The following is a 26,991-nucleotide window of genomic DNA, read 5'->3' as shown; positions in this document are numbered from 1 at the left end:
CATATCGAGCACTGCTTCCTGGCTCCGGAGGGGAAGACATGTGCTGCTTGGTCTCCAGGATGAATTTGTCACAGTGCTTCGTGGCATGTATCAGACTGCTTGTCTTCGGAGGAGCTCGGGGCTTCCATGTTGCTGAGGACAGCTGTGGTGCCTTTCAGGATAGCCCTGGTCTTTGTTGTGAGTGTGACTTCTCAGCTCCAGCGTAGAACCCTCATCCCACTAGCACAGCTCCTTCATCCTGCTGGCATGGACTTTCTGGCTTCCACCGCTGACCCTTGGGTCTTCCCGGCATGAATCCATAAAAGAGACTGACATGAGTCCTTCTTGTATGCTCTGGACCTCCAGTTGGACTCGTGGATGCACTGTCCTGAGCTCTGGATTTTTATCTGGACTCACGTGGGATACTGCTGTGGGGTTTAGGCTTTTGACTAAATAATCTATGCCTTTGGTGTGGCAGATAGATTTCCTGCTTTTTCCTGTGTTAACTCCCAGTGACCATTATAAAAAATATATATATATATATATATATAAACTCCACGTCTTGATCCTAATTGTTCTCTGTGTACAACCCCTGACTACAACAGATACCTTAAGACATTTGACTTAGCTCTAAATGATAAGAAGTATAGATTAGCTTTGCCTATTTTGATACTTTAACAAATTTTACACTGGTTGATATTTTGCTCCTGGAGAAAATAATTAATATACAGAAACAAAAAGAATTTATGCACAGGTAGAACTATCTTTACTATAGGGAATGTAACATAGAGGGAGATCTCTTTTGATGCACTTATTTCAGTGAAAGATTACTTGCTACATGTGGGGCAAATTTAGTGGAGTTTTAACTTTTCTAAAGTTTATGGAAAATGTAGACAATATTAAATGATTTTGGCAGAGAATGAAAACGGATGTTGGTCAGCCAAAATAGATTAGCAGATAGTTTGAATTGGTAATACATTTTATGAAGAACAACATTTTCACAGAAGAGTCTTAAAAATTAAATTGTAAGCACATAGGATCTCTTTGTGGATATGACTATTCATGATCTCAGTGGTCCTATTGTTAGTATGAAATATAAGTCTCTTGAATAGATCATTTTTATTGTGTTCTTGTATTATTTAAAAAGGAATATAAAAGAACGAGACTGTTCATGTGTCTAATCTGTTTTCATCAGATGTAAAGTCTAGCCAAAATGGAAGTGACAGATACTACACTGAACCTATATTTTAGGCAGATGATTAAAAGACAATGGCAGAATATTTTAAACTTAAGATACTGACAGTGATTACATCATCACAGAAGAAGAAACTTCTTTGAGGTAATAAATTTTAAGGATATGGATGAGTAATAATTAAATTATGAAATGTAGGAGAAGAATAATTAAAGAGAGAGGGGAGAATGTAAGAAAAGACCTCATACTTAAGGCCCTGTTTCAGGGAATGCCTAGGGACATAGAATAACTCAGAAAGCATCATGAATCTGATGCTTGTTGCTCAGAAATTGTCAGAAAGAAGACTAAAGAGGCCATGAGTGATATGTACAGAAAACACACAGCAGTAAATCTGGGCTTGAAGGAGGTCGTGGTCTTCATATGGGAAGTGAGAAATGCTGGTCACTGTCATGATGTGTAAAGCCGAGGCTCAGGAAGCAGATCTGGAGCTAACCATGAGGATGTGGTGAGAGAACATGTCCACCTCTTAGAATCCCAAGGGTACAGCAATAAACGGGTGCTGCAGATGCTGTCTAGTTCCCTGACTTGTGGAAGTGAATAGGTACACTAAGCAGCAAAAAAACTCTAAGCCTATGTAACGTAGCAGAAGGATCATTTTGTCAAATAAAGCACACCAGGGCTTCAAATGTAGCATCCCCTATATACTATCTGATCTGTTAGTTTTATAGCTGAAGTTTCAAACATTGAAAATTGTGTTCTGCTTGTATTATTGTCGTCTAAAATTCTTCTGATACCTAAAGCATGAACAACTGGATCAAGTTTGAAGTCCTGAACTGTGATAATTATTTCTCTTAGGGAAAACATGTCAGTGAATTAATTAATATACCAGAAAGATAGAGAAAAAGCAAAGCAATAGTTCCAGGCAGCTAAAAATAAGTGAAAAAGTCCCCTTTTTAAGTCAAATAGATTTTTTTTTGCATATCTAAAATCCAAAGTATCATCTTTTGTAACATAAGGTTTATCAGTAGAGGAAACTGACCTGAATATTTCCCTTTGACTTACTTTGGTTTCATGATAAAATAACCCTCTCCTCTTTGATTGTGAACAGATCTAGTCCCCTTGTGGTGTGAACCAAATACTCAACACGAAGCACAACCTTGAAGCAAGTGCAAGTTTGAGGGGCAATAGTTGAAACTTTGGAGAATAAAAGCACATACACCAATGAGCAAAGATCATGCCTGTTGTATCCTTTTATTACTAAAATAAAGTAGGAAAACAGAAAGATATAAAACAAAATGAGCTCCTAAACTTAGAAACATATAAACAATAAAAGTTGTTGATACTTCAGTAAATTAGTATAAACAAATAAACTTTTGTCAAAACAAAGGTCCTCAATTTTAAGTTTGGAAGGATATCATAAACTTTCTCAAATAGAGTAGTGTAGTTTTAATTTGCAAAATAAATAGCTAGGCTATATTTTTGTTTATCTGAAGGAAAATTTGAAATCAGATGGTACCTAGCTTTTGTGGGAATGGTTAATGAACGTGCTACTCCTTTTTTCATTTGCTTTTTATTTTCCTTAGATACATTTTGTCAATATATTTTGTTTCTGTTATTTTGCAATGTATCTGGCTTGATATTTTCTCTATCTCATGCAAATATATGCTTACCAAATATACATTTTCCAAGTAACACAAGCAATAACTTTTGAAAAGATGTTTTATCTTTATTCTTTTGCATTTAAATTCATATTCCAGTATTGCCTATAATTTGCTTCTTCTTGAAAATTAGAAATAAATGCACATATCTGTTTCTGCAGCTGATAAATGCAATTGCCATCATGAATTTATATTTTAAAGGCTTCACTTCTATTTTATCTGTTATGCAAAATGCCATCATGGTAATATAAAAGTAAAAAGCTTCAAAATGACCCTCAGCTACATTAAACCGACACTAGCAAACTTGACATATATATTAATCAATACAGTTTTTTCCATCAGAGATAATTTCATTTTGATTATTTGTGTTTTAACTTCATATTTGTGAATAACTCTAATTCATCTTTCTAGAACTACTTATGAGAGGCTAGAACAATAACTTGCAAACATAAATTTGATCCATTTGACTCAGTGTGAATCAAAGTAATTTTTAAAGTAACATATTGATATTACAACATGACATATATATATATACCCGATGTGTATTAACTAATTAAAAATTAGTAAAAACTAAATTTTATAGATAAATAAACATGCATTTAGTTAAGTGGTACACACAAAATCATATGGCTACACATAGCAAAGACAGTATTCAAACACAAAGTGACTCTCAAAGTTTTCAACCATTATTAAACAGTGCATTAATTTACATGACAAAAACCCCACTGAAATGTCGTATCAAAATATAGCTTTTATATTGTTTGGAATATATTGGGACAGACAGATTGGGCATCTTCTATAGTGTACAGTGGTGGATATAAATCTGATAGATGAGACACTTGCTGCGAAACACTTCTCAGAATGACATTTAAGTCTTGGTATAAAGGAAGAGACAGTAACCCTGGCTTCCAAAATGGTACAAGAGCATTTCAGATTGAAGGGACAGCATACAGTCACTCACTACTGTTGGTAATTAGGAAGAAATGGAGAGTATGTGAGGAACCAGAGGAATCCACTAGGATTATAACCTCATGTGAAAAAGATTGTGCTCCCATTGAAAAAGGCAAGTGTAGCTTTTAAGATAACAATGCAGTGAGACTCCTCTGAAGGGTTGTAGCCTGTGAATTACAGTTAATGCCCAAATGCTATCCTTTCTTACAATCCAATCTCACAAAACCCTTCCCAAATGATAGCAAAGAGATTCAATAAGGAATTAAACCACTAAGACAGCATTAATTGAAAGGAAACCCATAAAAATTCTGACACTTCAGAAAAATAATTATGGTTGAAACAACAGAAATAGCCACAGTGAACTTAAAAAATCAGAAGAATAAAACTGATTAGCCCATTTAGAATTTAAGAAATATTTAAAACATTTTGGCACATGCCATGTTGAAATGAGATATCAAAAGACTAAGCAAACTTTTAACAGTGTATGTACAATAGTAGACACACAATGAAGGGTTATTCCTCCTTCACCCCCAAGAGATGACAGCATTGCTTCTTGCCTAAGTTTTGTCACAAACATTTGAAATCTAATTAAAATAAATCAGAAATAAATAGTTTTAATTAAACTTGAAACAGAAGAAATCGAAATAAATGAGGAGATGACATTACAGTTAAGTATCAAACATAGAAAGTAGAGCAAAATGATAGTAATTGATAAACAGGAAAGGAAGACATAGAGTGATATGGAAACACTGGGTCCCTTGAGAACCTATAGCCAGTTAATATGATTTTATGAAGTAAAGAAAAGGTGAACAGAGGGAGGAAATCATTTGATAAATCATAACAATATTAAGTATTAATAATAGATACCTGGAAATAAAGCAAAGGAAGCCAAGTTTGTTATGATATTAAAATATTTAAAGGATAATTATGTGGTACTAAACTATTTAGGATCAAAATGGCACTGCATAAAGAAACAGAATTGTCATTCCATCTTAATAAGCAAAAAGCTGAGATAACTGAAATATGAACATCTCTTCTCAGACTTATCAGAGAGAATCACAGGTCAAACCACTGTCCCCAAATTCTAAATGCCTACATGTGAAAGCAAAGAATCACCTATCAACAGAATATAAGCCCTTTGTATACACCTCAGAGAAAACCTCTTCAGGAAAATCTGAGCTATACTTAGTGAGTGAACAAGGCTCAGCACACAGGGTTAGGAGTTAAAATCTCCCAGTCACTCTTGTCTGAGTTTTACCCACAGAGGTTGGCTATGAGTTTTGGAAGAAGAAGAGATAGCTCCTCCTGCTTCCATCAGAGAGGGGAAAAGAAAATCTGCCTTAAAATACACCAGAGCATTTGGTTCCACTTTACAAGCTTTCTTTCAGGAGAAACTAACAAAACCTGGTCTCTTGGTGCTGCCTCATTCAAACTGACCTGACAGAAGTGAAATATCCAAATGCAGGGCACTCTATTCATTCTGTCCTCCTGGACAGTAAAGCAGACTGAGAAATACTATTAAATTTTGTGTGCAGGGTTCAGGCCCATAAAAACACAGGAGATTCTCACAGGATTATGGAATTCTTCCCCTCCCCGAAAATTACTATGTTATGAAACTTCTATTTGTATCAGTTTTGCTTAGCCAGTGTATCATGTTAACCTGGTCAAAAGGAATTAAAAAGCTTAGTAAAAGACTAAAAAAATATTGTTTGAAGGGGCAGAGAAAGTATAGCTGTTAGAGCCAAATATGCCAGTGATGAAGAAATACTCACTCCAGGGATCCAGGAGAACTGAGCAAGATCCTAAGGTTGCTACCAAACCCCAAGCACAAAGTATACAAGAACAGATAAACTATGGGAGCAGACATAAAAATTCTATGAGAAAAATGCTAAAGATAAAACATGCTGCAGTAGAAATTAAAAATCATTTTGGCAAAATTAGACACAATGAAGAAGAGAACTAGAGAACTGAGAGTTTTATTTTAATTTATTTTGTGCTGGGATTAAACACATGACCTCGTGCATGCCAGGCAGGCACTTCCACTGCTGAGCTAAATTCATGACCCTGGCTAGGAGTATTTTAATACATATTTTCAACATGAAAATCAAAGTTATATAATTAAAACTAAAACCTAAAAGCAACTAATAAAAAAATAAAACTTACAGGCAAAGTGAACACATATTTGCAATAGAAATTCCAGAATAAGAAAAGACAGAGGATCAAAATAAATGTTTCATCATCAGTATCTCTTCCCACTGTCAATGTTTCTAAACCGGGGTCTCTTAAGGAGTCTGAATAGCTGCAGAAGCTCTGCATTGGAGGGCTGAGCTTTGACAAAACCAGGAAGAGGCTGAGAAGCCATTCTGAGAAGTGAGGAACACTTGCAGATTGAGTGGCCACGAGAGACCCAAACACAAAGGGCTGCAGGGCCTCCAGGTTTGTAACTTATGCCAGCATGGAGGAGGTAGACACAGCCTTGAAAGCAAGGCTGCACAAAGTGGATGGAACAGTTATGGAACTAAAGTGAGCTATCTCAAGAGAAGATTCTCAAAGTCCAGGAGCCCATTTAACTGTGAAGATCTTTGTGGATGGCATTAAAGAAGACACTGAAGAACATCACCTATGAGATTATTTTGAACAGTATGGAGAAATTGACTGACCGAGGCAGTGAAAAGAAGAGGGGCTTTGCTTTTGTAACTTTTGATGACCACGATTGTGTGGATAAGATTGTAATTCAGAAATACCATACTGTGAACAACCACAACTGTGAAGTAAGGAAGCTCTATCAAAGCAGGGTATGGTTAGTGCTTCATCTGGCCAAAGAGGTCCAAGTGGCTCTGGAAATTTTGGTGGTGGTCATGGAGGTGGTTTTGGTGGCAATGACAGTTTTGGTTGCAGAGGAAACTTAAGTGATCAAGATGATTTTGGAGGCCAACATGGCAGCAGTGGAGATGGCTACAGTGGATTTGGTAATGGTGGAAGCAATTATGGAGGTGGTGGAAGCTACAATGATTTTGGCAGTTATAACAATCAGTCTTCAAATTTTGGACCCGTGAAGGGAGGAAAGTCTGGAAGCAGAAGCTCTAGGCTCTATGGTGGTAGAGTCCAATACTCTACCAAGCCATGAAATTCAGGTGCTGTGGTAGTGCCAGCAGCAGCAGTAGCTATGGCAGTGGGAGAAGGTTTTAAATATTGCCAGGAGGCAAAGCTTACCAGGAGAGGAGAGCCAGAGAAGTGACAGGGAATCTGCAGGTTTCAACAGATTTGTGAACTCAGCCAAGCACGGTGCTGGCAGGGCCTCACTGCTACAAAGAAGACATGTTTCATAAATACTCATGTGTGTGGGCAAAAAACTTGAGAACTTTATTTGTGGCTAATTGTATGAGAGATTATTTTAGTTTAGAGCACTATAAAAAGTATAAAGCATTCCAACAAAGGGTTTTAATGTAGACTCTTAATTTTTTTTGCACCCACGCTGTTGATTGCTAAGTTTAATAGTCTCATCATGATGCTGAATAAGTGTGTTTTGTAAAAATAAATAAATAATGCAAACAATAATATCAGATTTTTCCCAAATTATAGTCATATACTAACCTACAGAACTGGAAATCCTAAAAAACACTAAACAAAACAAGTACTAAAGAAACTACATCTTAGCATTTCTTTTTTTTTTTTTTTTTTTTTTTTTTGTCTTTTTCCTTTTTATCAGAACCAGGGATTGAACTCACGACTGCCTGCTTGCAAGGCAGGCGCTTATGCCACTGGGCTAAATCCCCAGCCCTCAGCATTTCATTTTTATGCCACTGAAATTAAAAATGATAAAAGGAACCCTTAAAGATAAGCCAGAAAAACAATTTGAAAAGCAAAGGTGTGCATTACATTGGATTTCTCCCACATTACGCAAGTAAGATCATATTGAAATGAAATGTTTAAAATGATGAAACTAAAGTTGACATTAACATACAGTTATGAAACTTTAATCCAGCGGATGAGAGCTTCTTTCCTTATGTGAAATTATCCTTCAAAACTAAAGTAATTTAAATTTTCATAAGCAAAACCTGAAGTAATGTACTGCTACTAATACTGTCTAAAAAGTAATGTAAAAATCATTTCCTTATGAAGAAGGAAAGCAATGAAGATCAGAAATGTAGAGCTATATAAAGAAAGAAAAAGCACCAATGGTAAAATGTTTTTAAAAAATAATTTTTCTTATTTGTAACTTATGTAACTGATAACTGTGTTCAAATTACAATGGCAATAGTGTGTTCAATTATGTATACTTACACAGTGAAATGAATGGCGGCAGTCACCCAAATGACAGGAAGAAGAATTAAGATGAGCTTGTCATTATAAGGTGCACATATTACTCATAAAGTGATGCAAGTGTAACTTGAAAATGAACTTGGATTAGCTGTAAATGTATATGTCAAACACTGAGGCAAACAGAAAAGTATAAAATAAAATTATAACATAATAAGATACAGAAAATGAAATCATAAAATATCCAAAACCACAAAACATGAAAAAGAGTAAAAGATAAAAACAGAAACAAACAATATGGGTTACTGTGCCAGCTTTCCGTAATGAATACCTGGGATAATTGCCTTGTTAAAAGCAAAGCTCATTCTGACTCACTCTATTAGAGATCTGGGTCTGGAACAACTCATCTCTAAGGCTTTGGGCCTCTGGTGGCTTAGTATGACAAGGTAGAAGCCATGACTAGGAAGGCAAGTCTGTGCCACAGCAAGGGCTCCTACCCCTCAATCCTTTAGGGGCACAGCCTAGAGGACCTAAAACTTCTCATGAGGCCCATCTTCTAAAGGTTCCTACCATCTTCCACAGATGCCTAATAGAGGACCAAGACTTTAACATGTGATCTTTAGGGGAGCATTCCTGTTCAAATCATACCAACAACAAGTAGAAAACAAGAGCAAGAATGATATATTTACCCAGTTATCACAATATTCATATTGAATACCAATCCATTACTAAATGCATCCATTAAAAGACTTATTTCAGAATGAATCATGAAATAATACTTAAGTAATGTTGTTCACCTAAAATTTTAATTGCACAGATAGTGAATTAAAGCAAATAGATGAAAAAGATATATCATGCTGATACTAATGAAAAGCAAACAGGACTCATTATACTAGTTTCAAGCACAGTAGAGTCCATATTACAAAAATTATGAAGGATAAAATAAGCACTACACAGTGGCAAAAGGGTGATTTTCCCATAAAACATAGTATTCCTTAAAGTATACAATATTTTCCTAAAAACAAAGCATCAAATATGAGACAAAAACTGCTGAAAGGATTGCAAGAAATAGAAATCTTCCTTTATTATAATTGGAGATGTCAACATTCTTCTTTTGGATATAAATAAACACAGCAAGCAGAAAAATCAGTAAAGAACTAATTTAAATTAAAAGTATAATCAATAATCTGGGTATAATAAATATCTTTTCATTACTTAATCCTTACTGAATTGGATTTCCTTTGGTTCTTCAAGTTCCTTCCATAATACTCTGATTTTTCATGATTTTGTATGCGCTAGTCCATCTGGAACTTTCCTGTACTATTTCTTGTTACAAAACAAAATGTCATTTTAGTCGAGAAATTTTCATAGTTAATACCCAATCTATTTGTTTCACTGTCCAGCACTAAACTATAGTTGATACCCAGTCTATCCACTGGTCCAATATGCATCCATCAATAAGAAAGCACTATTTTGAAGTTTAATGGATATATCATTTCATTGGTGAGAGTTAATTTGACTAGAGTAAGAAAGATCTAGAAGACTAGAAAAACATGACCATGGGTGTGTCTGCAGATGACTCAAATACTGACAGCACTGTGAGTGGTGAAGAACCACCCTGGTTGTGGGTAGCACCAAACAAAAACCTTCCAGCCTGGATGTATACAAAGGCCAATAAGAAGGAGGTGTGCCAGTGATGAAGAGTCCCATGCTTCTTTGATGGGTGCAGTCATTTTCTGCACTGTCACATTTGGACATTGTCTCCAGGTCTCCATTCTCCTCAATAGTAAAATCCAGACTCACATCAGGAGCTCTCCAGTCAGCTTTTAGGCCTTTGACCTTGGACTGGTGCTTCATCCTTGAAGCCTATTTTCCTGCAGCTTCTGTCTTCCTAGATCAAGTTTTTCATGGATCCTCCAGCTCTTCCACGCAGAAAATCGTTGAGAGTTCTCACCATTGGTCTTGTAAACCTACCTTATAAATCCTCTTGCTTAATTATACATACGTTTTCTACTGATCGCTCTAGGGAACACTAATACGAAGAAGCTTATTGTTGTGATATCAGTTACAAAAGCAATATGATGTATTGATTGAAAATGCAACTGTAGAAAACAGACCCCTGTGTTTCGCTTAGCATGGCAGGGTCAGGACTAATGCCCAAGGTATAGGGCCACTAGTATACAAATGGGATAAAATGATGTTTTTCTGTTTAAGTGCACTTAGATTGTGTGATTTTATGCAGCAAATTGAAACTCTATATGGGAATAAATTAGGGAGAAAACTGTATACCGCAAGTCCTTCCGATTCTAGAGGGAGTCAAAGCATTTCCCATGCACCTGCCCAGCCCAGAAAACAATGGCACATCTCTCTCTGCATTGATTGAGGATCTGTCACAGATGACTAAGATCTAACAAGTATAATCGTGAAAGAGCAAGGAGAATTATACAATAATTAAGAAATCTGTTATTTTCTGACTTGTAACAATTGTTGATAGTAAGAAAACTTGCTCCTTAGGGTTGTTATGAATACCAACAGATTACATGAAAATCCTTACATACTGTTTTATTTATTTCCCTTAAGTTTTGCTAACACAGCAGTATTTCAAGACTAGAGGAACTATTAAGCAACCAGTGTTTGGTCTTTTAGAAGGGATTGGATGGAAGCAATGTGGGGCTTGCCCGAAGGTGGACGCCCTAGTAAAAGCACAGTAGATTGAGGAAACTGAACTCAAGTCCTTTATCTGTATGCTGTCATATTGTGTTTTCATTAAAAATATACCACACAAACAAAAGTGCTTCAGTCACCATCACTGCTCAGTGTGTGGTTATGGCCCAGCATTCAATGTCCTGGAAATGGAAGAGGAGACTGTGTTATTTCTCCTGGCTTATTTGGGAGAATATAATACAGCTTAGTTGATCCCAGAAGGCCATAGCACTGATGTATACTCCCTATTCTCTTTTCTCTCTCTTTCTCTTTGTCTCTGTCTCTGTCTCTCTTTATTTCTCTCTCTCTCTCTCTGTGTCTCTCTCCTGCTCAATTTCTCTCTCTTTCCTATTTGTCAGACAGAAAGGAAAAAAAATCTGTATGATTCATATGTCACCTTTATCACCTTTATTTCATTGCACTGTCTTTTAAGTTACTTTCCCTCTCTGCAAAAATTCAGTTCCTATTCCAAATTCCAGATAAAAATATAGGCTTCTCAGAGGTTTTAAATTATGAAAAGACTTAAATCAAACAAAGTAGCACAACTCAGAATTTAGAATTAGGAAATTCAGATCTCATATTTTTTTAGCCATATCCTGAATGAGCAACATTGATTTTGAATGTTGTGCCATCATAGTGAAACAAATTTAAGCTTCTTGACTTGCTGAGAATTCTATTTTGTGATGCAGGGAGGCAAGGCATTCAGTACCTGTTTCATGCTAGGTTATCTTGTCTCACCTTCTTGTCTCTCCACTGATTTATTTTCCTGTTTATGACTTCCTTAACTCCATTTAGTTTGCACAGCAGAAATTTTCTAGTTAAGTGGGTTCTATAAATATCTTTATATAGAGTTTCACTTGTGCATTTGTTATCTCTCAATAGCATCAAAGGTTATTTTAGGTGAAAGGTATGTTTTTCAATCTGTTGATCTCCATGGCATTTAATTTAAATGTAATGTGCAATTAATGCTTATTGATTGTCAGTGGAAACATCCTATATAAGAAAGGTAGCCCTTTCAGGACCAGTGGATGCTGGAGTCAAAACAAGAGGATTAAAATACATACTCTAAACACTGAGTCTCCAAATCATATTTACAATCAAAGGGAAGGAATTTTTAACAGGTTTTTTAGTGCAGACCAAAACCAGATAAGGGTGAAGTATATGACAAACAGAATGTAATGTCCAGTCATCTTCAAGTAATCTTCACATCAGTAGTGATACATGGCCATTCTCAGCGATGTTAAAGTCTTGTCCTATCCTTTTCTTCACACTTTTAACACATGCCTTTTACTTGGCTAGTACCCTCTACTAAGCTTCCTCAATTTATGGGTATCATTGTGTGTGTGCTTTCTGTACAATGGAAAATGGTTCCGGTCTGTCCTTAGATCATTCCATTTCTCAAGTTTGTTCCACTGAAATCATGAAACTTTGGATTATTATTCTAACTTTAAGGTTCTGTCTTGAGTTATATTAAATGGAATGTGGTTCAGAAAGTGAGAAACCATCTCAAAAGAATAAAATCATTACATTGATTTTATTTAAAAAGTGTTATTAGCTAATCATTGTGCTAAAAATATTTTGTTAAACTAAAGAAAATATTAATTACAGAAAATCTCTGAAAGAAATCAATATAAAAGTATAGAAGAGTCTTTCTTAAAGTAGGTGGGACATGGCATTTGTGTCTAAAGACAAGTGATAGTACAGTGAATTGAGAATATACAGAAGATTATTTCAGGAAGGGAAATGGCAAGACCACTGCAAATGATGTGAAGTGCATAGTTCTTTGAGAAACAATGAACATGGTGTAAGAATCAGTTTTAACATCTTATTATTTCCCTCTTGAATGAGTTGAATGTATCTATAGAAGTTAGTCACTTTTGTAAATTATACCGTAATAGATTTGGAAGTCTCACCAAATGGTCCAAGAAGATATCCTAGTGGGATAAATTAAATTATGTTGGCTTAGACAGTTGCCTCAATAGTCACTTAAAGGCAAGAGCATTTATTAGTAGCTCTTGAAGGCAAAACAAAAAAACAAAAAACAAAAAAAAAAAAACAAAAAAAAAAAACCAGCTTATACCAGTAGCAATTTCCTTCCACTGATTTTGTTTTTCCTCCAGTCCACATACAAATATACACACAGGCATAAATACACACATTCATTCATGAATGCATAGAAATGTCTTTTTTGCCATGAGTCTTTTTCTGAATTTATATTTTGGTTTATGTTATATTCCAGACCACAAGCTGGGTTGAGGATTCATGCATCCGGGATGTATAAGATTATTCTGACTAAATGAACACCATTCTTCAAGGGTTACAAACAGCAGCACTAAAGAATGGAGCTTGATGACATGACTCACTGATTATCTCTGGCAGAGTGTTTGAAACCTGTTCTCTGTAGAGGGGGAGGGGACAGAGAATGTAGTTTGATATTCTCTTTTATTTATCTAAGAGTAAAAATCATTAAGAAAATGTACTATGTTCCATAGAAATGGGAGGAGAATTCTAAATTTTGACAGGATAATCTGTACATAAACATGTTAGCTTTATACATTCATAATATGTTTGTGTCTACTTTCACATATGGATGTATTTTAGAAATACAAGTATGGGAGGAGTGTTTGAGAAGATGGCAGATAAATAAGTAGCAAAGTAGAGAGTCACTCAAAGAGAAACAGCTCAGATGCTAGAATTTACCACCATTGAGAAGACTGGATGAAAGGAGAGGGATACTCATGACCCAGGAAGAAACTAAGGCAAAATAAAAAGGGAAAAAAGAAGAAAGCAAGCAAGAAAGAAAAGAATGAAGGAAAGGGAAGGAAAGGAAAGGAAAGGAAAAGAGAGGAGAGGAGAGGAGAGGAGAGGAGAGGAGAGGAGAGGAGAAGAGAGGAGAGGAGAGGAGAAGAGAGGAGAGGAGAGGAGAGGAGAGGAGAGGAGAGGAGAGGAGAGGAGAGGAGAGGAGAGGAGAGGAGAGGGAAGGAAATAAAACATGGATGGAAGGCTGGAGCCAGATGCAGTCTCACCGGAGCCAGTCAGACTTCCAGTCACAGTGCCCTCACTGGAGCCAGTCCCACTCACAGTTGTGCTCAAGTTGCGGGCTGGCAAACCCAACAGAGAATGGCACTAACCTGTGGTGAGTGCTTGGAAATTGGTACCCCCATGGGAGGCAGGTGATAACTGGATGACATATTGGAGTTGGGCATGATGGGCCCAAACAATGAGCCACAGTGGCTTCAGTTGGCAGCTCCTTGCCAAGATTGGTGGGATCTGCTTGGGCTGGGTCATGCCCCTGACCGGGACCTAACAGTCAGGGATGAAACTGTCCTCAAAGTTGTCCTGAACTAGTTCCATCTGTGAAGCACACACTAACATAGTGAAGGATGCAGTTGTTTGACTGGCTCAGAAGGAAGGGGCCAGCCTGCAGCACCCTGCTTGTACCTCAATAATCAACAGAAAACTGGAGAGAGCAGCAATTCCTAGCCAGCATGCTTCAGAAGAACCATAATCAAAGCAGAAAGGACCTGGGACCTCCACCATACACTTGTATGGAAGAAACCAGAAACATGACAAGAGAAAGAAATAAGAAAAAGCCTCTAATTGCAAAATCAGGGAAAATAGGTCAAGAAGAAGTTCATACAGCAGAGATTGAGGGCAGCAAACATGCAATATCAGACAGAGCATCAGCTGACATAAAGAAATATCTTTGTGACATTATAGATGAACTCAAAACTAAAATACTTATACAAATAAAGCAAGATATAGGAAGATTAATAAAAGAAGTGCTAACCACCTCTCAACAAGACACAGAGAGAAGAATGGAAGAACACAGATAAGGGAAAGAAACTTTTGATGAAGAATATAAAAAAACCCTATAATCCATAAAACAGATTCAAAGAGATTCCCAGGAAATTAAAAACTCCATTGAAAGCTGGCAAAATTGTCTGAAAGAAATTAAAAATAGAATAACAAAACTTGAAGATAGGTTTGCATTGTGTGATCAAAAAGGAAAGACCTCTTAAAAATCACAAGGAAATAGGCAGTAACAATACAAAGGCTAGAAAATGACAAGAGAATCTATAACTTAAGAATAAAAAAATGTGAGTCAAGAAGCAGGGGAAAACACAAAGGAAATACAAAGTTTATTCACAGAAATAATTAAGGAAAACTTTCCAAGCATAGGAAAAGGAAATGATATTCAGATATATGAAGCATACAGAATTCCAGCCAGCTACAACCAAAACATATCTACATTCAGACATACTATAATCAAGATTCCAGAAAATCATCACAAGAACAGAATATTAAAATCTATCAGAGAAAAGGAACAGATCACTTATAGAGGAAAACCCATCAAAATCACGATAGACTTCTTGACACAAGCCCCCAAATCAAGAAGAGCTTAGAGTGAAGTATTCCAAACCCTGAAAGAAAATCATCTCCAACCCAGATTGATGTACCTTGTAAATCTGCCTCTCAAAATTAATAGTGAAACAAGATGCTTTCATGACAAAGAGGGACTGGAGGAGTTCATGACCACCAACCCAACCCTACAAAAAATACTGAAGGGAATTCTAGAGAGAGACGAAGAAAAAAACAAAAAACAAAACAAACAACAACAACAACAACAACAAAAAACAGGATTTCAGGAAAAGTGGCAGAGAGGCCTCAATGAACAGGATAGGCAGTGGAATGAAGGAGAAAAGTGGACAACCAATGGCAGAAAAACAGCATAGCTATTTTGTCAAAAATGAGGCTGAGAAGTTTGGCTATAATTTCTAACATAGAGGGCCTTGATACACTAACAAAAGGAAACACAGGAAGAGTAGATCAGGAGATAAGGTCCATCAAGATGCTCTGTATAGGAAATATAACTAACCTGAAAGAGGGTTTATGGACCAAAAGTCAAATATGAGAAAACTATGCTTTATGTAACAGAGAACCAGAGAGAAATAGGGGCAACTCGACCAGCATCTGCAGATAGGTTGGAAAGACATGACACTTTTGTGCAGTGGAGAACTACTCAGCTATAAGGAAGGAAAACCTTGAAGCTCTTGTAGGAAAAGGAATACAACTTAAGATGAAGCCCAGGGATAAAAAGGTTCAGAACCACTTAGGTAAATAGCAGGTTGCCCACCTAATCTAAAAACAAAAGGAGTTAGTGGGACCGATAATGTACAAAACACCCGAGAAAGGGAAATGGGAAGAATTGTCTATAAAAGGAAGGCAGATGACATTGTTAATAGTGTATCAGGATTTAAAATCTATATTATTCTCACCACTGTGTTTAGTTTGATTATATTCTGTTCCAGTCTGTATGTTTGTACTAGATTTGAAGGTACAGACAGCTACTCCAAAAATAGCAGAATACTATGGTACTCATCCTTAATTTCCTATTAACTTTATCAGAAGCCCTGTATAACGTACACTGTCTTATTATGACTGATATTATTTGAATGTAGTTTGTTAGATCACTGTTTTGTCTTTACTGATTTCATTCGAATCTGCTATGTTTGATAGTATCAAGTCTGAGAGTATAGGCAAGTACTCTGAAGATGACAAGATTCAGTAGGATACCCACTCTGGTTTGACTATTACCTGCTTTTGAAGTCTTATAATGTCTCCAGTGTTTTGTTTTTATTAATATTGTTATATACTGATATGTTCAATTATACAATATGTGATGATATAGACAATTCTACTGCAGATAACAAGAGACATCATAGTAACCATTGTAGATCACCTTGTATTGTGGTTTTATATGTCCTTTTCAGTTCACATTTTTCTAGGAATTTGTTTTGTTTTGTCTTGTTTTGTAATTCCCTCTAATACAGAAAGGATAGACATACATGTAGAAACTCATGCATGCATAGAACTCCTAGACAGTCTATGGGAACTGATTATATAATGCACGATGAAATGAACAACTACTTTGAAGAAAAAGTGACACTAAGGTACCCAGTGCTGATTCCGTAGTGTCATGATGTGAAAAGAGCAATGCTATTATTCTTTGTTCAGAGTGATTTTAGTCTGTTTTGTTTTGTTTAATTTCAACATACGTGGAGGTATAGACAGCTGTTTTGAAGAGAATGACAGACACTATGGCAGCCATTGTTGACTTCCTTACTGTCTGGTCTTGAAGACTTAAATGTCTTCATCATCCTGTCCTGATCAGTTTTATACTATGTTGTTTTATATGACTTCACTGTACCTGAAGATATGGACAACTATTTGGAAAAAAAACAAGAAATATGATAGACATTGAAGATCTCCAGTTGTCTTGCTTTGAAATCTGTGTCTCCTGTATTGTTTTCTAAGATCTGTTTTGCTATGTTTAATTTTTCCTCTTTATAATAAAAAATAAATACAATTATAAGTTTTCTTCTGTATGTCTGTATATAGCATTTGAAAATAAACTCTGCCTATTATTAATTGAGTATAAAAATGTTGCTACCTTCACAGGCCATAAAGAGTATTAAAAATAAATATTTTAAAATCTACACATCTGTATTCTGATTAGTTTATAGAAGCAATATTCTCAAAATTTTCAGGAAATAGAACATCTAAATGGAATAATTATGATTTGGTCATATTTAAGATATGTACCTTGTGACTTAAATTTCTAGTTAACAAAAGTGCATATTCATAATGCAAACTACAATAATGAAGTAATTCATGAATTATGCTGTTTTGAGAACTATTGCTTATTCAGCTGTAAATTCTCTGCCTGCCATCAATATGAATACCAGCGAATATTAAAGTGTATATAATGAAAGTTTGAGTTTGTCTCTTGTGAAATAAAATATTGTTGACTATTTAGTTTATAGTAATATTGCCTCGTATATTATTTATTCTAGAGAGAAAATATTCCATATTTTACCACAATATTACATGTTTTATACTATTTTATTTGTACTATTTTAATTAAGACAAACAACCAACAAAAACTTCATTTTTGAAAAGTTATATTTCAATAAGATTAAAATATTTTAATTCATCTTTATAGAGATATTTTGTTGCCACTTTTTAGTTGAGAAATGCCCAGGCTAAACTAAGATCATCATACAAATTATGATCCTATTTAAGTGATGATTGATATTCTTTCATAAAATGTTGGTTCTGTTTTCACATTATCAAATGCACCAAAAAGTATACATCTTTAAAAATTATGTCAATCATAATTCATATTTATAAATTTATAAGAGTTGTGACAAATCATTTATCAAACAATTCACAGTTTTTAAGGTATAATTCAAAGTTTCTGGTGTGTTCATCTAACTGTACAATTCTGAGTATGTTCAATTTTGAAAAAGTCATTCTCCAAAAGCCTCGTAAGTCATTTGTATTTACTCTCTAACCTCTCCCCAACCCTCCCACCTCTATGCTGGAATACTGGACAACACTAATCCTTCATTCTCTGTAAACTTGACCTGGCATTTCTGATATACAGAATCATTTAATATGTTTTCCTTGACTAGTTTCTTTTATTTGGCATTAAGTTTAGAGCATTATGATTCCTTCATTTATGCATCCACATAAAATATTTAATTTTACATTTATGTCATGTTTTATTTATGCATTTATCAATCTATAAGCACCTGGATTGTTTTTACTTTTTGCATGTTATGAATAATACTGCTAAAATATTTTTGTTCAAGTACAATATTTGTGAGGATAGAATTTCATTTCCCTTCTGAGATATGGGATTTCTGGATCGCATATAAGTATATGTTTTGGATTTTGAGAATTTATCAATTTTTTTTCTAAAGAAGATGCATTACTTCACACTTCTATATGTATGAAGATTTTAAGTTTTCTTTGTTCTCTCCCTCTGTATCTTTTGTTACCCTTTCTATTTCTTGTTTCTCATTCTTTTCTCCCTTTTTCAAACTTCTTGAAATATTTTGAAACATGTATATTGAACACAATTATTGTCTTGAATTCTTAGAATGAAGATAAAATACATAGATAAACTAGCCTTTGGTGCCAATAAGAACATATCAAACTTACGTAGCACGCTTTAAATCACCAACTACTTTTTCTTGTCATGCCCTTAATTGACAAACAAGACCTCTAGAGATAGACACAGTGAAAAATCATTTGTTATGAGTAGTAACTGATTTTCATTTTTAAAAGTTAGATGAAATGTATAATGGGTCCACATTCCACATTTAATCATAGGTTAGAATGCCTGGTTACCAAACCATATAGCTTTGGATCACTCCGCATCTTCTGCAATGGGATCGTGATATGCTGGAAATTATCTTTGCCCTTCAAGTTCTCTAATTGCTCCAAGTTCTTTATTGTAGGAGACTGATTATTTTTTTAGAAAGATGGAGAGATTCATTCTAATTTATATCTTCATTATAAGCTATGTAGCAAAACATTCAAATCTCCATTCTTTAATTCTTGTGATTTCTCATCATAAATCTATTCCTATCCTCATAAATTAAAATAAACATATACAAAAAATATTGTCATAGTCCCTCATAACTGATATGCTGGTATATCTTTCCTAGCATGGCAAAAAGAACTCAGAAACTTTTTGAAAACACAACTAACTGCTCATATTTTGATTTTCCAATGCCTAATGTGTAGTGTGGACTCAATAAATATCTTTCAAATTGATTGTCATATTTCTCAAATGACCAAAGCAATTCTAGATCATTTTTATTTTTCTTTAAAAACTACTCTCCAGTTGGGCATGGTTGCACATGGTTGTAATCTTAGCACTGTAGGATAGAACTAGGCAGGAGAATCACAAGTTTGAATCTAGCCTGGGCAATTCAGCAACTTAGTGTGAGCCGGGCTCAAAATAAAATCTAAGGCAGGAATGATGCAACCCTGTGAAATGCCTAGTATCAGGCACAAAAAACATCTGCTCAAGTATGCATACTGCACTTCTACCATCTAATAAATCTTTCCATTTTGCCACTGATGACTACGTATCTTAATAGTGATTTCCATGTTTAAATGAGTCCCTTAATCAAAACAAAGCCCTCTATTAATTTAGACCTCTCTTTGTGAATGAATCAATGTACTTTGATTCATAAATATAGAAAATCAAGTTTATAGACATCCTTTCATTTCTGACTAAAATAAAAAAAAAATATTCTAGATGTTGGTAGCACTCATTTCCCTTACAGGATCAGTCCTATTTATGATGTCTCCTATTGATTCTTTTTATACTCATCAGATGGTGTGACTTTACTCGAAAGCCATGCAATTTAGATTTTTGTCTCTTTTCTGGGAAGTGTTAGATAAGAAAATAATAAGAAGTAAGGGAGATGTTTTTTAGTAGAGTGGCAGTTGTGCTATCAGCTTTCAGGTTGTTTCATTTAATAGTTTACAGATGGGGCTTTGGATAAGAGCCTTAAATTCCTAGGGCTCTTCAGCCTGAGCTGTGAAAATTCTAGGGACTTCCATGAAAGGAAACTTTCCAGGCTAATATTTTGTTGATGATGGCTTCATCAGTGAGATCAAAGGGCTTCTCCGGGGCTGAGTTCAGCAAACAAGCAAGGATACTGTTCCACACCGTCAGGGAGTAGCTATTTAGTTAGCAACCAGAGATGCTTTTCTAGAAGCTTAGTGTTTGAAGTTGGCAACAGAGAAGCTCAGATATCCTAGAACCTATCCTTGTTTATGTGAAACTTCTTGAATTCTCCCTAGAATTCAGTTTATCCTGAGTACAGCATCCTTACCTATAATCAAATTCTAAAGATACTGTGTTCCCATTACATCACCCTCCATATAAAGACTTGCTTTTATAGTATAAAGGACATGGCGTTGGCCCAGCATAATTACTTAAAAGTACTTAGAATACCAGTCATTATCTCATATAATCACAGCAAAGCTTTCAGTGGCTCAAGATTCATCTCATGTGTTATTGCTCTAGGAATATCTTTCTGCTTCTTCTAGCAAAGTCTCCTTTACTCTAGTACAAAAGAGTACAAGAAAATAACAATTATCTGCCTAGTAATTTTCCCCCTTTGTATGCATTTTAGAACTTTTCCCTAGCAATGCAATACATTCTTTGGCAGGAAAAATGAATCATACATCTATATTGCTTTCCTTGTGTGCACAACAAAGATAGTTAAGCTGAGAGCTTTCCAAGATAGCTATAGCAATTCTGGTATCTGCCTATCTAAGTTAGCAACAGTAACCGGAAGGACATCTTATTGTTCAGAAAGCTTTTGTCTTGGATTCTTGGGATCAAGTGCTTATCTCTGGGACTCCTGGAAATCTAGCTCCGATCTTCAAAGTAGGACCACGAAAGCTGGTTAGTGAAGATTAATGTGCTCTTTAGATTATGATATTTTCTTTTACCAGGATTAGGTAGTCTACATTGTTTAGAGAAGTATGCATTGGTGGTTTACACTTGGTTTAACAAGCTGCATAGCCAGGTTTGGCTGCAAGACTAGTAGGCTATCCAAGACCTAACTGAAAACTATCGTCTAAGTTACCTAAAACAAAGATCTCTCTCATATATATATATATATATATATATATATATATATATATATATCATTATAATGATATATATGATTTGATATATGATATTTCATAATCTGAAAAAAAACTCATTTCTTTCAACAATGAATCAGAAAAATGAATACAGCAACACAAAACATCAAAAAAAAAAAAAAAACTACCTTGAAAGGCTTCACCAGGAACACACTCAACTCCTATGTTTTTCTTCAAATTCTTCTTATTCTACTTTCCCTAATCCTACAATAGAACCTATTTGAATACCCTGAGACATACATGAAAACATTCAATTATATAAATCAAAGCAGTTGATATCTCCTCTTCCATATTTTATACTGGTAATAGTATAAAATGCAAATTTAATCTAATAATCCTAATTTTAATTTTACTTTCATAATTATCAATCTGGACAACATCCCTTGTGATTAAACAAATGAAAAAAGCCTCCGACAGTTGCTGACATCCAAACCCTGACTTTGGGGACAAAGCAGGCATAAAATTGTGATTTCATCTAATTTTTACTTAAATTGAAAATACAAATGATATTTGTTGCTTTTTTTCTGTAGCTAATCCTAGAAATGTTACCCTCTATCATCATAGTTCACATTGATTCCTTATTCTCTTTATTACTGTAATGAGGCCATTATAGCTATTAACGACCTGAAGATATTTCTAAGTAGTAACTAATATAATGATAATATTTTTGGAATTAATGAGCTGATATTCTTTCAAAATAGCACATCTGTGTTCTGATGGATTATTGGTACTAGAGTCAGTGTCATTTTTTTGTTTGAAATATGATTAAAAATTAAAAACAGAAGTGAGCACAATTAATCAACAATTAATTTATGCATTTAACAAATATGTTTACAGAATTTCCTGTATTTCAGGCAGTCTTCTAAAAATATAATGATAAAAATGGCAAGGAAAGAAATAATGCAATTAAAAGTGTACACACATGTTTTGTTCAATGAACAGAATAAATTGTCTTAATCTAATTTCTGAATATGAGTAATTTTTAAAAATAATGTACTGAAAACTTAAATTGCACAGTCATAATAAAAATACAAGTATATGAGTTTTCAGGAGACATTTCACATATGCTAAATTAATCACTTATTAATAATTGTGTTGCTGTAAACATGAGTGAACATATACCACCGTGGTATGATATTTTTAACTCTTCAGGAAGATACCAAGAAGGTGCCGAGCTAGCTCTAATGGGACCGTTAATCCTAAATTTTTCAGAAAACTCCTCATTGATTTCCACCGTGGCTTCACTGGTCTACAATGCCAACAACAGTGGACAAGGGTTCCTTTTTCCCTACACCCCCTCCAGCAATTTGATATTGCTTGATTTCTTGATGCTAGCAATTTTTTCTGGGGTAAGATGGAATCTCAGTGTTGTTTTATTTTCATCTCTCAAATGACCAGTGATGTTGAACACTTTCATATGTTTATTTGCTGTTCGTATTTCTTCATCTGAGAATTATATATTCATCTCAGATTCCCATTTCTGGATCATGTCTTTGAATTTGAGTTTGGGTGATATAAACTTTGTTCAATGCTTTATATGTTCGAGATAAAAGTCCTTTGTCTGAGGGACAGTTGAACAAAAATTTTCCTACTCGTTAGGCTGTCTTTTCACTCTGTTGGTGATTTTTTTCGCAGTGCTAAATTATCTTCTTAATAAGATGAGATTGTAGTTATTGATTCTTTGTAGTAATTTCCCGGGCCACCTGGGTTTTGTTCATTAAGTGTCTGCCCATAAGTGTCTTCAAGAGTTCTGTTCTCTCTTCCAGAAGACATGGTGTTTCTGTTTTAATATTTAGATCTTTCGTCCATTTTGATTTTATTTTAGTGCGTGGTGATACATATGTGTCTAATTGCAGTCTTCAGCATGTGGAAAGCCAGCTTTCCCAGCACTATTTATTAAAGAGGCTATCTTTCTTCCAATGAACATGTTCGGCCCCTTGATCAAAGATAAGGCAGCTGAGCATGTTTGAAGTTCTACCCGCATCTTGAAATCTGTTCCATTGATTCTTATGTTAGTATTTTTCCAGCACCATTATACAATAGTAGGTCTTTTCTAGTTCTGTGAGGTATGCTGATGGTATTTTCATTGAGATTGCATTAAATCCATGTAATCATTTTGAGCATAAGGCCATTTCACTATATTGATTCTTCCTATCCATGAGCAAGGGATATCTTTCCATTTTTTATATTAACTTGATCTTTTTGCAGAATATTATAATTTTCAATATATAGATCTTTTACTTCCTTTATTACATTGATTTGTAAGTATTTCAATTTTTGGATGCTATTGTGGTTTCCTTAATTTCTCACTCAGTGAGATTGTTGTTTGTATACAGAAATGCTGTTGATTTTTGAGTGTTGACTGCATATCCAGTTACATTACTGAATTTGTTATTAAATCTACAAATCATTTGGTGAAGTTCTTGTATCTTCTATGTAGACTATCATGTCATCCACAAATAATAATAATTTAACTTCTTCCTTTGTTTTCATTATTCTTTTTATTTCTTTCTCTTGTCTAATTGCTCTGGTTAATATTTCCATAACTTTATTGAATAAAAATGGTGATAGTGGACATCCTTGTCTTGTTCCTTATTTTACAGTGAAAGCTTTAAGTTTTTGATCATTTAATAAGATGTTGGCTGTTGGCTTTTATAGATAGCTTTTATCAATCTAAGATAAAGACTGTTTATAGTGACACAATTTGTAATAGCTAAGCCTTGGTAACAAACCAAATGCACATCAACTAAGGAATAGATAAAACTGATGTGGCATTTTATACACTGACACAATGTTCAGCAGTAAAGAAGGATAAACTTGACACATTTATAGGTAAGTTCATGCAACTTAAGGTTGAACTCATAAGTGACATAAATAAGATTTCCATGTGGAAACATTGTATTGTCTCCCTGATGTTAGAATCAGAAAGACTAATAAGGTCCAAATGTACAATAGGTATTGTGAAATGGGAAGCAATGGTTCCAAAGGAACTAGGAACCAGGGCTCACCCTAGTGAGGGAAGGAGAAAGAAAGGAAGGGAAAAGGAAAAAAATACAAGATATTTATCTCAGATATTTGTTTGTCTTAGTTCATTGAAGAGAAAAGTTTGTGTTACTATTGCTTGGAGAATATTTATGCCCTTAGTTTGTACTCTGAATAATTACTTTGAAAGTAATAATGTACAATATATTAATTATTATTATTCTCCTATTATTTTGCCATGAAATTTTGTTTTATTTTTTCCATAAAATAAAATTTAAAAAAGTAATTGCTTAAACTGATTTTGACATAAAAAGAATTAAAGGCTATTTACAAATCTCTAATTTCTGTATACTATTATTCATTATTAATAAGTAATCATTTTTCTAAATGGGGTATAACTTTAGAGCTCCACTCTGTCTTGATAGACACACTGAGACATATTTATCTTATTTAACCTTAAAAATTTCGTTTATTTTCTGAATGAAGAAGAATGCCAAAACGAAGGAATTTTGAAGACAACATGTATTAAATGTTTCTCTAATAGTATCCAATGAACAACGTTTCTTTCTGATGTCCGCCTCAGTGCCAAACTATCCATTACTGTCCATCGGCCTCACAGACATATGCACTCCAGTGCCTGAATTCTCAAAAGAGAAAACACTTAAAATACATGAGAAATCATGTTTTGCTCAAAGTAAAGTGTATAGGCAAAGAAAAATGATGCTTACACATATCACTTATGCTATGCTTTTTGTCATTGTAGTTCTTGTCTCTAGATCCACTTCCCCAGGCCTCCTGCAGTCAAAGGTGGAGCTTTGTGGAGGTGGCTGGGCCTAGAGTGTGGGATGCTGAAATTAATGATGGGATGCTGAGACTGATTCATGATGCAATACTAGCATTAAGAGCGCCTCACCAGGCTTTAGAGGATAGTCCAGATACAACATAAGGAACAGAAAGGACTGCTGATCACTATGCTTGTGGCTTGCTGCTTTCTACCCTGCTGCTTTTGCTGCCCTCTGTCTGTTATACATGTTTCTCCTCTGCGGAACCCTCAGCCATGGCACCCTGCTTTGGAGCCAGCTGAATATGCACTGAAACCTCCACAGATTGTGAGCTATAGTAGTAAATCTTCCCTCTTTTAACTTTGATGTTGGCTATTTCATCTCACCAATGAGAAAAGTAACTAAAACAGTAATAGACTTTTCTTAATCGGAAGTAAAGCTTTTTAGTTTGATGTATAATTTAAGGACCTGAAAACCTCTTAAAGAAACAAATTTTGTCCATGTCTACTAAATTATGGCATGGAAATAAACACTCCCCTTCCCTAATCCCTACTCAGGCTTTTCTGAACCTTTTCTTCAACTACACCTTCACCTTTAAGCCTCTGGCTGTCTTTTCACTTCCTGTGTAAGAATCCGCTCAAGGCAGTTTAGCAAAATCTCTCATCCTCTGGATCTGAGCATCTTCATCACTTGATCAAACTCCTTATCTCACTGGGTTCCATCTGATCCCCGAGGGCTGCCTTCAGCAAGAATCCTGTTAAGTTGGCACAGCCCCAGTCCTCCCTGCTCCTGCTGTTTCCAAGGGTAATTTTCCATCTCCCAACTCCCACCACCGCCAACCTTCTTTGGTGTATGTGGCATTGAGTTCAGTTCCAATCTCGGATGTCTTGTTCCCTACTGTTGTCTACCTTGTCTAAATTCCATTTTTGTTCCTTTACGTATTATTCCTTCCTGGTTTTCTCAGTCAAATAGATACAGTTGACTAAGGGTTTTAACATTGCTGAGGGATGGATGATCTAAACAGCAAGAAAGGATGTGTAAAATCAGTCCCCGGATATCACATTTTCCCGTTTCATGTGTTCTCATTCCTCTAGTAGAAGACTCCCTGGAGTCCCATATTCTGGGAATTTAGAGCCCATTCTCATTCTGTTTCCTAAGTTTCAGTGAGGTTTACCTCTGCTCTTGGGTTTTACACTTATTTCCTGACAAGTATATCAAATCCTTAGGACCCATTTGGGGACCTGGCCTTGTGACTCCTCTCTCCCACTCTGTGGCAAATCCTGCTTCGCAGAGCACTCTCATTCTCCACGGGGAAATTTATGCCATTACTACCAATCGTTCAAAGCTGGCATGGGGAGATAAAATGTATAATGTAAAAGCTGCCATCACTTAACGCACTTAGTGTGATACATCAAGTGCCCCAACATCTGGATAATGAGCACACACTGTGGGCTTCTGGCTCCTCAAGGATCATTCATGGAGAGCAGAAGATAAGTGGGGGAAAAAACTAGAAAAAACAGAAGGAACACTGGTGGAACACAGAAAACTTTTACTCTGGAGTGTCTGTTACTAGTACAGGAAAAGAACAGTATGAGTGAAAATCAAGGACTCTTTAAAGATGTATGTGCATTGTTTTCTTTTAGGTAAGGCCAATGAATGAAGTTCTGTGTTACTCATGAATATGAATTTGAAAGACCAAGTAACACCAAAAATATATGGAGGATTTTAATTGATATTAATTGCATCTAGTTATTAACTGTATGCTTATTTTAAGTGTTGTCTGAAAAACATGCATGCACTTTTTCCTTACCACAAATTTTTGGGTGAAGTTTGATCCATTTTTCATATGAAAATATTAAATATTGGAATACTTTTCTGCAAGGAAACACTTCATTGATTGCTCTATGCTGGATATCAAATTTAATTTCTATTAGGTTCCCAAATCAATTCTTTTCCATCT

The 26,991-nt window shown here is 35.1% G+C and overlaps 1 protein-coding gene and 1 pseudogene across 3 annotated transcripts in view; one reads left to right on the top strand and one right to left on the bottom strand.

Moving 5' to 3' along the window:
• Lrfn5 (leucine rich repeat and fibronectin type III domain containing 5) overlaps positions 1-26,991 on the bottom strand; it is a 276,969-nt gene that overhangs the window by 100,180 nt on the left and 149,798 nt on the right. The window lies entirely within an intron of this gene.
• Positions 1,527-6,907, top strand: LOC100712657 (heterogeneous nuclear ribonucleoprotein A1-like; annotated as a pseudogene).

This window comes from Cavia porcellus, unplaced genomic scaffold (assembly GCF_034190915.1).
Source record: "Cavia porcellus strain 051 isolate PalLab524CR breed Dunkin Hartley unplaced genomic scaffold, mCavPor4.1 scaffold_1, whole genome shotgun sequence".
Classification (NCBI taxonomy): Eukaryota; Metazoa; Chordata; class Mammalia; order Rodentia; family Caviidae; genus Cavia; species Cavia porcellus.
Note: the sequence above shows the minus strand (reverse complement) of the source record. Positions and strands in the feature narration are given on the sequence as shown.